We start from the raw sequence: 13621 nt of genomic DNA on the forward strand, positions 1-13621 counted from the left end.
TTTTTTCAAGTGGTGCCTTTTTTTGGGGGGAGGTGGGGTCGAGGGCTGGTTTGGGGCTGGGGGCGGGGTTTAAGTTTTCCTAGCATCTCAATGGGCAGCTTGTGGCTCTGGTCCATATTTAGCTTGATTACTACTACTCAGAAGAGTTTCACTTTGTTGTGATATGTAACTGCCCTTCAGGCAGTAGTAGAAGCTCAATATGGAGCCATTGGCGATGGATCATCATGGAACATGCAAAGGTGTATCTAAACTAATTTATTTGGTTTGTGTATTTTGGCTGAGACAAGTTTATGTTTCTACTCCAGGGTGTCTTGTCTATGTAGTACGAACAATTCTTAAAAATTTTCTATTTCTCTAGCTTACTTGTAGCCCAAAAATGTCCTTGAACCATTCAAACCCTGTTTTTGCTATAGAAAACAAAGATTTCTGGCTAAGGGAGAGCTAGTCAGGAATGTTTAAGGACAAAATCTCTGATAAATATGGTTTCTTCAGATGAAAGAACCCGGAGCAGGTAAAACTATTTTGTCTAAACCATTGGGTGTGGTTTCTTGCCCAGGAATGAAACCTTAAAAGGCAGAATTAGCTACGAGAGCAACCTAAGGCAGGTGGCAGATTTCTGTTATTAGCTGCATTCACATTGAGATACTTGGACTTATACAACAATCTTAAAGACAAAGCGCTTCTGCTATAGTCCTGGTCTCAAGGTTTATAAACCCTTTCTTTCACTAACTTCTGTATTTGCTCTTACCAACAAAGGGCCACTTCTTGGAAGGATGTGCTTTGCTTTACTATAGTTCCTCTGCCAGTGGGGTCAATGAGTTAAATCATCTGGGAAAGAAGCAAGGATCTTTCAGTGCTGTTCTGAGCTCCTTCCATTACAGAAACACCAATACATGGTAACTGTCATAAAAGCCCACTGTAACTTAAAAAGCTTCTTGTATTAGTCAATCTTTTCTCCATTTGTCCCAGAAGATGGAATTAGCCACAATGGAAGAGAAAGCCTTAAATGGATCAGTTATTTACAGTGCATTTGGCTTTCTTTTGTGTCTGAAAAAAGATTTCTATTTAGTTTTTATATGATTAAAGTAAAAGACAGAAGAATCTGCCGGGGAAAGCTTTTAGCAACATAAAAATGGTATAGAAGCAAGGCTACCAGATATTTACGTCTTGCTGGAACAAACACAATTTAAAAAGTCATTTCTAAGCTGTTTAGTAGTCTGCTCTTTCCTCAGATTCCTGTTTTCACACCTCGTTATTGACATAAGGATGTGGCTGGGGTCAGTAGCAATTTGGGAAAGAAAGCAGAACAAATTTCCTGATTGCCATGTGATAGTACATCTGTCACTTCAGTTTAAGCCAGCATCTGAAGCTACTGCATTTGTAGGCATTTGGCCAGATTCTGATATAACTGGCATCAGTTTTAGACTTTGGTGACTGTTCTGTAAATCAGGGTATTTCCAGTGTAGTCAGCCGTGTAAGAGGAGAATAAGGCCTGTTTTTACTAGGTCAGCCTTTTTGTATAATGTTTGTAGAGTCTTGGCACTTCAGCTTAGTCTCATAGTTGCTTCTTATCTGTTGCAATTAACCTGCTTGAACTCTTTCTCTGCAGTGTCCCAGTTTACTCAAATGTTGGCTGTAGAAGACGGGACTCTATCACTTGTGATCTGTATCTTGAGGCACCATTATAACCTGGTATTTCGAAGGTTGTCTTCCTGGGCTTCAAGCAAAATTTTAATATAAGGAGGCCTTATTACAAGTGATTAAAAGTTGTAGATAAAATGTTCATACGCAGCAAGAGAAGTGTTCTAATAAACTGCCTAATCATGAGTCTAATTCAAACAAGTAGGTGCAGTATATAATCTCTATAAGTCTGCCAACTGTCTGTGATCCAGGATGTCTGTTCTGACTAGGACTGAATTTGTTGAGGAGTCGTAGGGGGGGAAGCAAAAATGTCACCGTTGTGATATCTGTTAATATGAAACCGTGTGTTGTAACGTACCTTTTGTAACTGGGTACAACCCCATCAGGAAACCAAGTGTGAGAATCAGGCTTTCCATATTGAAAATCAAGTCAGTGTAGTTGGGGAGGTGAAATCTACATGCCAGAAATAAACTAGATTCTGTCTGAAAAACCCAGCTGGGATAGTTCACCTAATTCCAAACAATTTGGATCAATAGATTTGATTAATGCAATAAATTAGAAAGTATAACTCTTTTGGAAGTGAAATAGTTGAGAATAAACAGAGTTAAAATGCCATAAAATATCCCAAAGTGGTTAGTGCTCCTGTTTATTAGATTTCCACGGGAAAATTTGGACCAATAGATCTTGTAGAGCTCTTGGCCAGGTCAGTAACATTGCTTGTGCTGATTAGTACAGTACGAACATTTATAACAGTCAGTCCTTATGTGGCACAGCTGTCTGAATTTTAAATGTCAAATGATGAAGATTGGCAAAATGTGATAATAGGAACGTTTCTAAAGGCATAAAACTGCACGTGAAGGAAACCGTCATGTCAGAAGACGGTAAATCACAGAGTGGTTTGTTGTCATCATTCAGTGTGATGTCCTTTTAGTTCAATCACAAATTAGGCCATTTTTTTTCTCAGCATATGTTTTGCTTATTCTGTAGCTAGAATAGACCGATGCAAATCTCTGAGAGATTTGCTATGGCTCTGTGCAGGTGCAGCTGTTTTTCATGTGTTGCAGTGAGAGGCAGAGATCACAGGAACTGTTCTCATTGATCACCATGTTATCTTTGCACTGTGTATTTCATACTCACTTGTTTCATCACTCCTAAAAAGTAATTTTATAAGTTCTTAGGGTAAGCAACATAGCTATTGAGACATTCAGTTAATTCAGAGATTTTTCTTCCAAGTTATTTTGTGTGCTATTCTATGTGCTATTAGTGCTGTGATACTATATGTATTTTGTATAGTCTTCTGTATGGAGATAACCATAGCCCTGCTTGTAGTTTTTCAGCGAACAGGAAAGCCACATGATCATCTTCATTCTCATTGATACTACATATTAAAAAGTCTTGAGATAATTGCCAAAGGGTGAAGCTGCTTGTTTCTCTCTCTCTTTTTTTCCGGTTACCCCTAGTTTCAGATTTCTTATTCGCTTTCTAGATTCTGAGCCATTAATGGTTTAAATCCGTAGTCTTTTCATTGCAATCAAGTAATACCCTAATGAAAAGTGCAGTCGAAAGTCTCAACATTTGACATTCATATTTGCCTGTAGTCAGTATCACCTTTTTTTTTTTTCTTAAAGTATGTATTGATTTTCATTTAAACATGAACACATTAAGCCTACTCACAGGAAAACTATGTTTTATTTAGAATGTAATTTTGACAATTACAAATGCTTTGAGTGCTGTATTCAGAAATCAAACTTTTCTCTGTCCGTTTAAAGTATTTTTTTTTTCTTTGCCTGTTGTCTTTCAACTTTCTCATCAGCAATCACTGTTGGTAGCTGTGGGCCTTTTTACCAAATGGTCCAAAGCTAATCCTGTAAGGAATCAGAGGCTGAATCTGTAGCAAATGTTAATCTGGATGTGCTTTCCCCATATGCAGTGTCCTAGGTACATTGCATGCAGATCAATTTGGAATCCAGGGCATTTCAGCAGGTTTTCTAAGTGTCTTTAGGGTGCAGCTGACTTGTGACATCTTTGGACACCTACAATGGGACGATGGAAGCTTTTGGATGGATTCTGGGAGGTGAGTTTACTGTCTTGGCAGAGCAAGATCAAAGGGATGAGAACTGGTATGTCCTTGTCCTTCTGGTGACTCTGAGGATGACAATAAGACTACACATCCAGGGTTTAGTACAGATCTGAAGAGGAAGGAAGAGGAAATCATCAGGGAGCATAACAAATACAGTTCGTTTTCACATGATCAGCAAAGCTTTTTCATGTGATTACCACCATCACCTTGAGTCTGGGATATCTGCCATCAGAAAACATAATTTGTACTCCAGTAATCTTCACTTTTGGATATATGCAAGGAACTCTGGCAGGTTTCCCATAGAGTGGTTCTGAAGAAATATGAAGGAGTTTGAATTAGACAAACTGAACTTGGAAAAGCTCACAGCTTTTCCAGGGGAAAAGGGGGAAGAAAAACTTGCTAAAACAAACAAAAAAAGATGCAAAGTCATAGACAGAAACAGTAAAAACAGGTATTTAAGGAGCAATGAGGTTGGAAGCCTCAGTCAACAATTATAGAACCCTGATTTTGTCTTTTTGTGTTCAGAGAAAGAGAATTTGTAGTAGCAGGAAGATTATAAATGAAAAGATCACTCAAATAGGAAAAAAAAAGTATAGTTTTTCGTTCATGACATTGACAAAAAAAATTTACTTCTGTGAGGCTAGCTGAAATATTTTGGTGCACTCATTTTCCAGCTCTGTGATGTGTGACTGAGACATAAAACTTCATTAAAACTACAAAAAAAAAAAATGAAACACAAAAAGTGCTACTTGTGATTGGAAAAGTATTTGTCTCAACATGTGAAGTTGATGGTGGAAGACTGCATGATAATGAATTTGGTAAAAATCAGTGGAGAAGAACAAGCAATTTTTGCCCCCCTAGTTCTTCAGTATCTTTCCTTTTGCCAACTTAAAATTAATTTTTCTTTAATGTTCTCGATCAAATCACTTCTATGTGAACAGTAGTCAAAATGGTTTAAGTTTGCTGAGTTGAGAAGGTTAACAGTACCTCAGTCTGTAATATATATACATAATTTGTTATTTTACCATTGTGGGTAAAGCAATTGTGAGGTTCAGTGTCTTCTTTTTATAAATGTACTCAATAGTCATAATGCAACTTAAAGGAGAGGGGTCTTTTGTCAGCGTGTCAATAATTCCTCATGGTTCTGAGTTTGTCTATATATCTGGATTCCACACAGATCCAGCCCAAAGCCTTTTGAAGTGAGTAGAAGTCTTAGTAGTGGCAAGATCACAATCCCAGTCTTGGAAAAAAAGAAAAGGTTGAATGAATGAAGAACATTGTTAAATATTTAGCTTGGTGTACAAAGATTTAGTCTCAGGGAGGAATGCATTTCAAAAGACTTGAAGGTTGGGTTCAATTAAAAAACACTTGTGTTTATCTAAGAATTTTCACAGTCCCTACACATGCAAAATTTGGTTAAAAATATTCAGAAAGAGGCTTTCTTTGTATGATTACCATTTCAGTTCTTATTCAGAATGAACACTGAAAATAACAAAAAATATTCTTTCAAATATTTTAATATTTCAAAAAGTTTCAAAGGAATGACAAATATTTTGTCTTGCTTAAAATGATTTTCTGTTTTTTCAAATTGGTTTCAGGAGAAACTAGACTGGAAGTTAAGGTTTCCATTCTTCAGAAAATGTCAGCTTTGGTCCAAATCAGAACTGAATTCTGAAGTTTCAGATTTCCATTAGAAAGAAGAAATACTGATTTAGAACAATTAAAAAATCCTTTTGAGAAGTAGAAAGTTTTATCTTTACCATGTTCATAGATCAAACCTAATCTTAAAATATTTAGGAGTTGTATACAGAAGTCACACTAAAAACTAGTTGTAAAAACAACCCAAACTCATTTTATAGATATCGAAGCTGATAATTTTTTTTTACTAAGCTGTTAGTTTTAAGACTAACCATGTGTTTGTTTCACTAACCTAGTTAGGCCCAACCAATCCCATTCTCTCTATTATTTTTCCTGAAACAGGTATTGTCTTAGACTCCCTTTGTAACATCTCATTTAAATGGCAGTAGGCTGCTTTTCCATTATCTATTTCCATCCTCTGAACAACTCCTCTTGATTATTCACAACTTACTTGCCTCCATTAGTGATTAAAAACCAACCAACCAGTCAAACAAAAACGAGTCTCTCTTATTTACATTTGTGCTCTGGTTTTCACTAACCTTAGTTTTCAAATATATTTTATGACCCTACTGTCTTTTAGAGAACAAATAGATGTTTCACATGGAACTTTGATTTGTCACTCTTTTTTCTCCTGCATGTCCTGATTCTTGCTTAAGACTGCATGTTTTTGTTGTTGTTAGGACCCCTTGTGCATTTGCTTAAGCACAGAATGAAATCCACATCTGTTAGACAAAATAATTTACTCCACTGCATTTGTTAAGTCCCAATACTGTATTACATCATTACCTATTATGTGTTTCTTATAGGGTTAGGACTTATTGGTGTGTCCGATTTTTGCATGGAGCACATTGCATTGCTTGTGTTTAGGCATGTAAACTGTTTTTTGATACCTGTGTTTTTAGAAGACAGACAGACAGCAACTCGTCTCCAGTTATGTCTATCTGTGGAGAAGTGTAATTCTTTTAGGATTTTTCCATGTTTTTTGTAGTCACTTTTCAGGCTGTGAATGAAGGTATATGAAGTACAAAGTTAAAAGAAGGATTGAATGGGCAGTATACTGACACTTTACAGAGAACAAATAAAAAATAGTCATTTCTGAGCACTTGCTCAAAGGTAAAACTCACAACTCAGAGAAATATGAGGTTTTCCTTTTAAGTATTGCGAATACTAGAATAAAATACAGTGGGAAGAAAGGTTCTCAGGCTATCTCTGCCTGGTAAATGTAAACAGCATTTTATCTGTATTTGGAAATTCTTGGACGATGTACTTTTTAATGGAGTAAAACTTGATCTCTGACATTTTCAGTTACTGAAAATACATCTTAGACTTAGGAAAACACAGAAAATACTAATGAATTGTGTAAAATTATACAGGGGGTTATCCAGGAGCTATCCAGGGATACTCTCTGGATACCCAGAATTATCCGGAAGTTCCATCTGAGAGATGTAATGCTATATTTGGATGTAAGTTATACAGTCAGTTTTTAATTGTGGCCTCGTCCCGTTTCGGGGTACTTAATTAAATGAATCTGAAAGTGTTTTCAGTATTTCAGTTCCTCTGGATTTGCAGTCAAAACCTTAGGAATTGCTGAGTTTTACATGTTTTCTCCTTAGAAACTGTACATAACCAAGGCTCATGTGCAAGTTCAGATGCAAGTTCAATGGCTATTTCAAAAACCTAGCTGAGCTATGAGGAAGTGAAACCTCCAAGAAATCATTATACTGATTTTAGCCATTATGAACATTTTCATCCCAGTTATGCATCACTTGAAATAATACCATAAGACTCACATACCTCCACTTTCTCCATGAAAAATGTAGTAGAGAATATTTTACTTAAACCTTTTAGCTATTTTTTTCAGAGATTTCCCATTACATGACATTCCTTCCATTCTTCTCCCTAATTCTGAGCTCTGTTGATACCACTAATTTGCCTCTCCAAAGATTTCCAGATCCTTCTTTGGTCTGCTTTAACTCAGCAAAAGAGCATAAAAATTTCCAGTTGTTTGGTGGATTTTTTTGACTTTTTTTTGCCCTTTTTTGTTCGTTTGTTTGCCAATAGGCTTCTCTATGTTTTTAACAAAGGCAGCAAACAACCTGGTTGTCAATGGTTGCCTGATGAGCTGATACAAAGCAAGCGGTGGAGGAGAGAAGAGGTGAGAAGAGGCAGGAGGAACTGTACCTGTCAGCAGTGGTGTTGAGCTGTTGCACCATAGTGTGACCACAGACTTCTGCTTCCTTTACATTAGGGGCATATTTATGGTAGCAAAAGCATTGGTGCATGCTATGCAGGACCACCAGGACCCTGGCTATGAATACAAGCAATGCATAGTGAAGTCTGTGGTCTAGTACTGGTTCTAGTCAAATTAAACTCTTTCTTTTTGCTCCATTCATGCTTGGGGCTGAAGTGAAAGACATAGTTTTTGTTTGGTGTTATGTAAAGACGTCTTAAACAATGGTGTGTGTGTAGCTGTTAATCTAAGATAAGCATATAGGAATGCATTTGTTACAGTATGCACCTCCATGCAATAGTATCTAAAGAGAGGTTTAATAACAAAGCTGGAATTTGGCTGAAGGGTTTTGATAATATTAAAAATTTGGAGAGGAATATGAACAGTAAGATATCTTTAGATCATAGTATGACTGAATCGCAGCATTAGTGATCAATCATTCTTGCAGCCTAGTCAAACATATATCCTTCAGTAGTTGGAAAAGCAAGTAGAGTGCCTGCATCCTGAAAAGCACTCTCAGGACCTTTGTTTAAAAGAAAAGAAAAAAAAATCCGACAAGAAAGAGAAAATATGTAAATATAAATGCTTTGGAGTATGCAAATGATGTCATGTTGATTCTAGTAGGGATGTTTTTCTTTGTTATCTCTTAAAAGATCTTATTTTCCATATCTGATAATTAAAGGGACTGTTTTATTTTCCTGTGAATTTTCCAATATGTTGCAATGTCATCTTGGAAAAACCAACCATAACTCTAATAGATTTATTTTAATTAATGCTTTAATATAAATATTTTTACAGAAAAACTGCAGACCTTTCTCAGCTTCTGTTCCAAAGAACCAATGTTAGGTCTAAGGTTTGCTCTCAGACCAGGCTGGATTATTTTCCCTGTATTCATTTTACCACCGACGTTGTATGCAAGCATGTTGGCTAGCCCTTGGCTTCATAATTTTAACCAGAACAGTGTTAAAACAAAGCAAATATATGATTATTAATTGTTATTTGTAAAGTACATTGGGATATGCTATATTTGGATAGAAGCCAAGCACATAGACAAACTTGTCTATTCACAGGAAGAGATTAAATATCTTAATCCTTTTCTGCTTTCAGTTAGTGAAATAATTTGAAGACAATCTCAAAAGATATGATGTATTATTGTTCAGATAAGCAACCAAATGTTTGGATTGCTATGTGCAGCTTAGATGAACTAACCAAAGTTAGTTGATAATTGGCTACAAATCTCACAGGAGTTGAAATCCCGTTGAGGGTTCTGGTATTCTATCTTGGCAGGAAGATGAAAATAATAATAAAAAAAGGCTTATCCAAAAATGTCTGTCTTCTAAAAAAATTCTGTTTAGTTCTGCAAACTGTTCTTGATTTTGAACATGCAAATTTCTGCCAATCATAGTCCTGCCAAACAAGACCATTGCTGGACTATGAGTTGTCACACTGATTTTAATAGGTAGACTTCCCAGCAAAAGTGTTACACGTTGCAAGGGGGCTGATAAAATAACATCTATTTTCTAAAGGTGACTTGCCAAGTATTTCAGATCATGACGTATCCTGCAATACTGGTGGCTTATTGAAACCACAGCAGTGAGTGAGAAGGATAGCTATGCCTGTTGCGCGATATGGTATTTACACCACATTGGTTTTTGCCAGTGAAGGAGAGGTTCAGTAGAGTCATTTATAAATTTAAGTTATTTTTGTAACATTAGCGTCTCCTTTTCTTGCTCAGAAGTAGTCCACATATTGATTTTAATTGGTTATAGGCTTCAGTTTTCCTTTCTTTGTAGATGAGAAACTCTTAAAAATTATTTTAAAATATTTGACACCAGTAAGGCTAATTTTCTTGAGAAGATGTACCAGAAACTTTATTTGAATAATTTGAGAATTGAAAACAAAAGAAGAAGATGAGAGTACATTTTAATTTATTTATCTTAAGAAATAAATCTGAAAGTGGTAAAACACCAATGTTTAGACAGGACTTTATTTTCTAAGGCCACAGGTTATTACAGAGACACATATAAAGCACATGATGTCCTCTCAGAGGTGCCAGCATCCCTTGGCTCCACTTTTGATGAAGATCTTCAGGTACCTTAGAGAATTTCTGAAGTGCTGCTTTGTTTATTGTCCTTAAAACAAGAGGCCAGACATTGGTGAATCAGGCCCATCTTCTGTTTATGCCTTAGTGCTCATGAAATTGTGTGTGTTTAAGTGTTTTTATTACCTGTGTATAATGCCAAGACATCATTCAGCAGGCAGTAGTCTAGGGAACCATTGTGTTATATCACTGCCCTAATTTATAAAGGTCAAGACCTCGTGCAGTCTGTCCCCAGAACAAGTAATTGTCACACAAACTGGCACAGATTGAGTGAGCTGAACTTCAGACAGCACCATTAATTTAGGTAAGCAGTACTCATCAAATTAAGTATAATTGCCTTTTTTTTTTTCTTTGAGCATGGAATACTGTGGCCATTATTCCTATACTAACCTTTAAATAGTCTTTATTCTTTATAGAAATATGAAACCTATTTTTTCGAATAATTTTTTATCGTACTTCTGATGAAGGACTGGTCCAAATACAATTTTGTACCTTTCTCAGTTGGAAATAAAGATTATTATGGACAAATGTAGGGAAAAAGTAATGACAGCTCATTTAGTACATCGTGAAAGGCACTTCTTAACTTGATGGCTCTTAGTGAGGCTGCTTGACCTTATAAAAATAATCAGGTAGTTAATGTACCAGCACTGTCTCAATTTCAGGACGTGAAGCTATTACTGTCAATACTGCTTGAAACAGGACAGCTTCACTTGGAGCTTCTAACCAATACTGGAGACTCAAGCCTGGAAACTGGATTTCTTTAGGATTAAGAGTGTACCTAGGTAATGTGAAGCAACATTTAAACAAAAACCCTGCTCCCAAGGTCTGCATCCCACAGCCCTTTTTTACACTAGAGGCCAGAAAGACAAGATATGCATAGTTTATCATATCCCTTGTGTCAGTTGTTTGCATAGACATTCACACTCACAGCAAATTACTTGATATCGTGTACAGGATTTCTTTAAGGATTCTTAAAAGAAGAATTCTTAAGAATGGAGCGTTTCAGCTAAAATTTAGAGACAATACTAAAACATACTGAATTTTCTATGAGGATGTTACTTCATTCACAAATGGTTTTGTTTCCCCAGATTCCCAAGTTCAAAACATGTTAAATGAAGCAAAAGGAAGCTTAGATACTGATCTTATTACAGAATTTTCCCCAAGAAGGTAGCATTCACAAGATCTTCCTCATGTCTCACATATCCAGACATCCTTACAGCAACCTAACATGGTGTCAACTGCCTTGGGCTGCAGATGGAAATACTGCTTAAAATTTATATGAAATCAGGTTTGTCTGAATTTGGCCTGGGATTCAGTAAGTGCCCAAAGAGCTGGGCATTGGTGTATAATGAAACTGAGAGGGGAAAAAAAGGGAAACAAAGTGTCTGATAGCTTATCATTTTTTACTTGCTTTGTTCATTTGAAACCTCAAATTAACAGCCTGGAGGTCATGTGATCTTTTTGTTTCATAGAGTTGTTTCTCCAGCACAGAAAAAAATAAGTTGCCAAAGTAGAAACGAAAATATAAATGATTAATTTTCTGTGCTCTGTGGATAAGTGGAAGATGCAGGTTACCAAATCTTCACCCTAAGAGGATTTAATTTATTTAAACTTTAGAGATGATTTTAAAAAAATACTAAATGAACTTTAAAGGTCCCTTCCAACCCAAAATATATTATGATTCTAATTATAAAAAGGTATCTCTTTAGCAATTGGGAAAAGTTTGCAGTTTTAGCAATTGGACACGATTTGTAGTGTTTTCTGGGTGTAATCTTGTATTTCAACTGTTTGGTGCACTGAGATTCTTCTATATGTATACTGACAACATATGGGTGAGAAAGTAACATTTTACTGAGAACCGATGTTTTCAATACCTTTTGCAAATTTTTGCCTTAGAATATATGCACATGTCTGGATGTGGACAGGAATGGACTGTTCCAAGGCTGGAAACCCTCTGCCTGTGTTAGTGCACAAATATTATACCCCGAGGTGTTAAACCCTGACTCTTGGAAGTTATCAGCCTGTCCCAGGGGCTGCTGGTTTGATCGGAGCTGTCCTAACAGCTTCTGTACCAGGTTGGCTGGTGTTCATCCAGCATGGAGTATCAGAACGAGTCTATATCTGTTTGTGATGGTTCTTGTAAATATACTCTTACATTTTTCTTAGGCTTTGAGTTTTCTGAGAGACATGGCAATTTCTAGCTCTACCATACCAGATTATGTCAAATAAACATACATTTAAATATATACATTTATAAAACCATACAAATATGTATGTGTGACAGGATGTGATAAATTGCAAGATTAGAATACTGATTTGTTGAATTACAAATATGATATATGGAAACCTTACTATCTTAAAAAGGAGTAGCTGTGGTGTTTGTTTGTTAACAGATGCACCCCATGCTAGTAGGAGTTTTTCCATCAGAATAATTCATCAATAGGAAGGAAGAAACACTATTTGTACTAGCAGTTTTTTCCTAATTCTGTTTATTATGATTTAATTGAATAAGGGCAGAAAAGCAACTTAAAGCACTGTATACATGAGGGTAGTTTGTTCCTCAGAAGAAATTTTAGGGATACATCTCTAGATTTCTGCATGTGTATCACGTCTCTGGGTTCAAATTTAGTAGAAGTTAAACTGACTTTGATCATGAGGACTCAATCAGCATGTTAGTTCTGCTACATAAGCATAAAGGCATTTTTGACTTTGGATTACAGTCAACACTCTTCTTTAGATTAAGTCCTCCAGAGTTGTTTGTTTGTTTAAAATGCTTCTAAAGGCATTTAGGGGTTGTACAGTTGCCGGTGTTTCTATTACAGGCTATTTTCAGGAGTAATGTCCCACCATTTAGGTTATGTCTAGTCCATGCTCGTGTTACCAGTTAGCTTTGTACAAAACACGTCAATCTGCACAGCAGACCAGTTGGACTCATGTCCACACAACACATTTTTTTTATTGTTTGTTTTTGGGTAGTTCTAGATCAGTCCCTTAGGCTGAACACCTGATACAGGATGGAGCATATTGGGTACCCTGCTGGAGAACATCTTCCAGCTTACTTTGTCAGAAAGAAATCCAATTCATGGGATGGTTTTGCAGTGCAAAAGAAAATGCATGAAACAGGCATGATTAGGAGATCTGCTTCTATAGTACAGTCCTGATTTGAATAACAAATATGGATGTATCTGCAGCCCTACACAACTCTGTCTCCCTGTTGCAAATGGAGATCTGTGTGATAACGGCTCTTTTCAGTGTTTTTTGTGTTGTTTGTTTTTTAATATATATATTTTCTCTCTATTCCAAATGCATCAGAGAAGCTGGGCAGGACATGGTTTCTGATTCTACAAAGTACTTTGTGATTGTAATTTTCCTTTTTCCACCATCCAGGATAAGGTCGGCATCTTTTAAATATCTTAATGAAAAACTAGGTTGAGGGAGAGAGACTCTCTGAAAACTGCTAGCAGTGTATTTTCTTCTGAGAAAAGTTGGTCTCCTGAGAAAACTTTCAGTTCCAGTGAGTGAATTTGGCAATTTCGACAAAAATGCTTTATCAGCTTAACTTTCCATTGCAGGTTAATTATGTTGATAAATGAACTTGGTGAAACAAACTTGAGTTTTTGTTACAATTCTGAGTCTTGCCTCACCAAAAAAAAAAAAAAAAAAAAACAAAACCCACAAAGCAGCTGGCATTAGGAGAAAATTATCTCAGTAAATACAGACATACAGATGCAAGCTGGTTGCCTACAGTTCTCTCTGCCTAGCATCATCTGGTGTTACAGGAAGACTCGCAGAGCTGAAAATGGAAAGGAAAGAAGATGCACATGAAATCCTAATGTGATTCCCACTTGCTTGAAATAAAACATGTTACTGAAATCTATCATCCCTTGAAATGGTGTTAGCACTGACCTAACTTGTCAGTCATTTATTAAAT

Source organism: Caloenas nicobarica, chromosome 2, assembly GCF_036013445.1.
Source record: "Caloenas nicobarica isolate bCalNic1 chromosome 2, bCalNic1.hap1, whole genome shotgun sequence".
In the NCBI taxonomy this organism is placed as follows: Eukaryota; Metazoa; Chordata; class Aves; order Columbiformes; family Columbidae; genus Caloenas; species Caloenas nicobarica.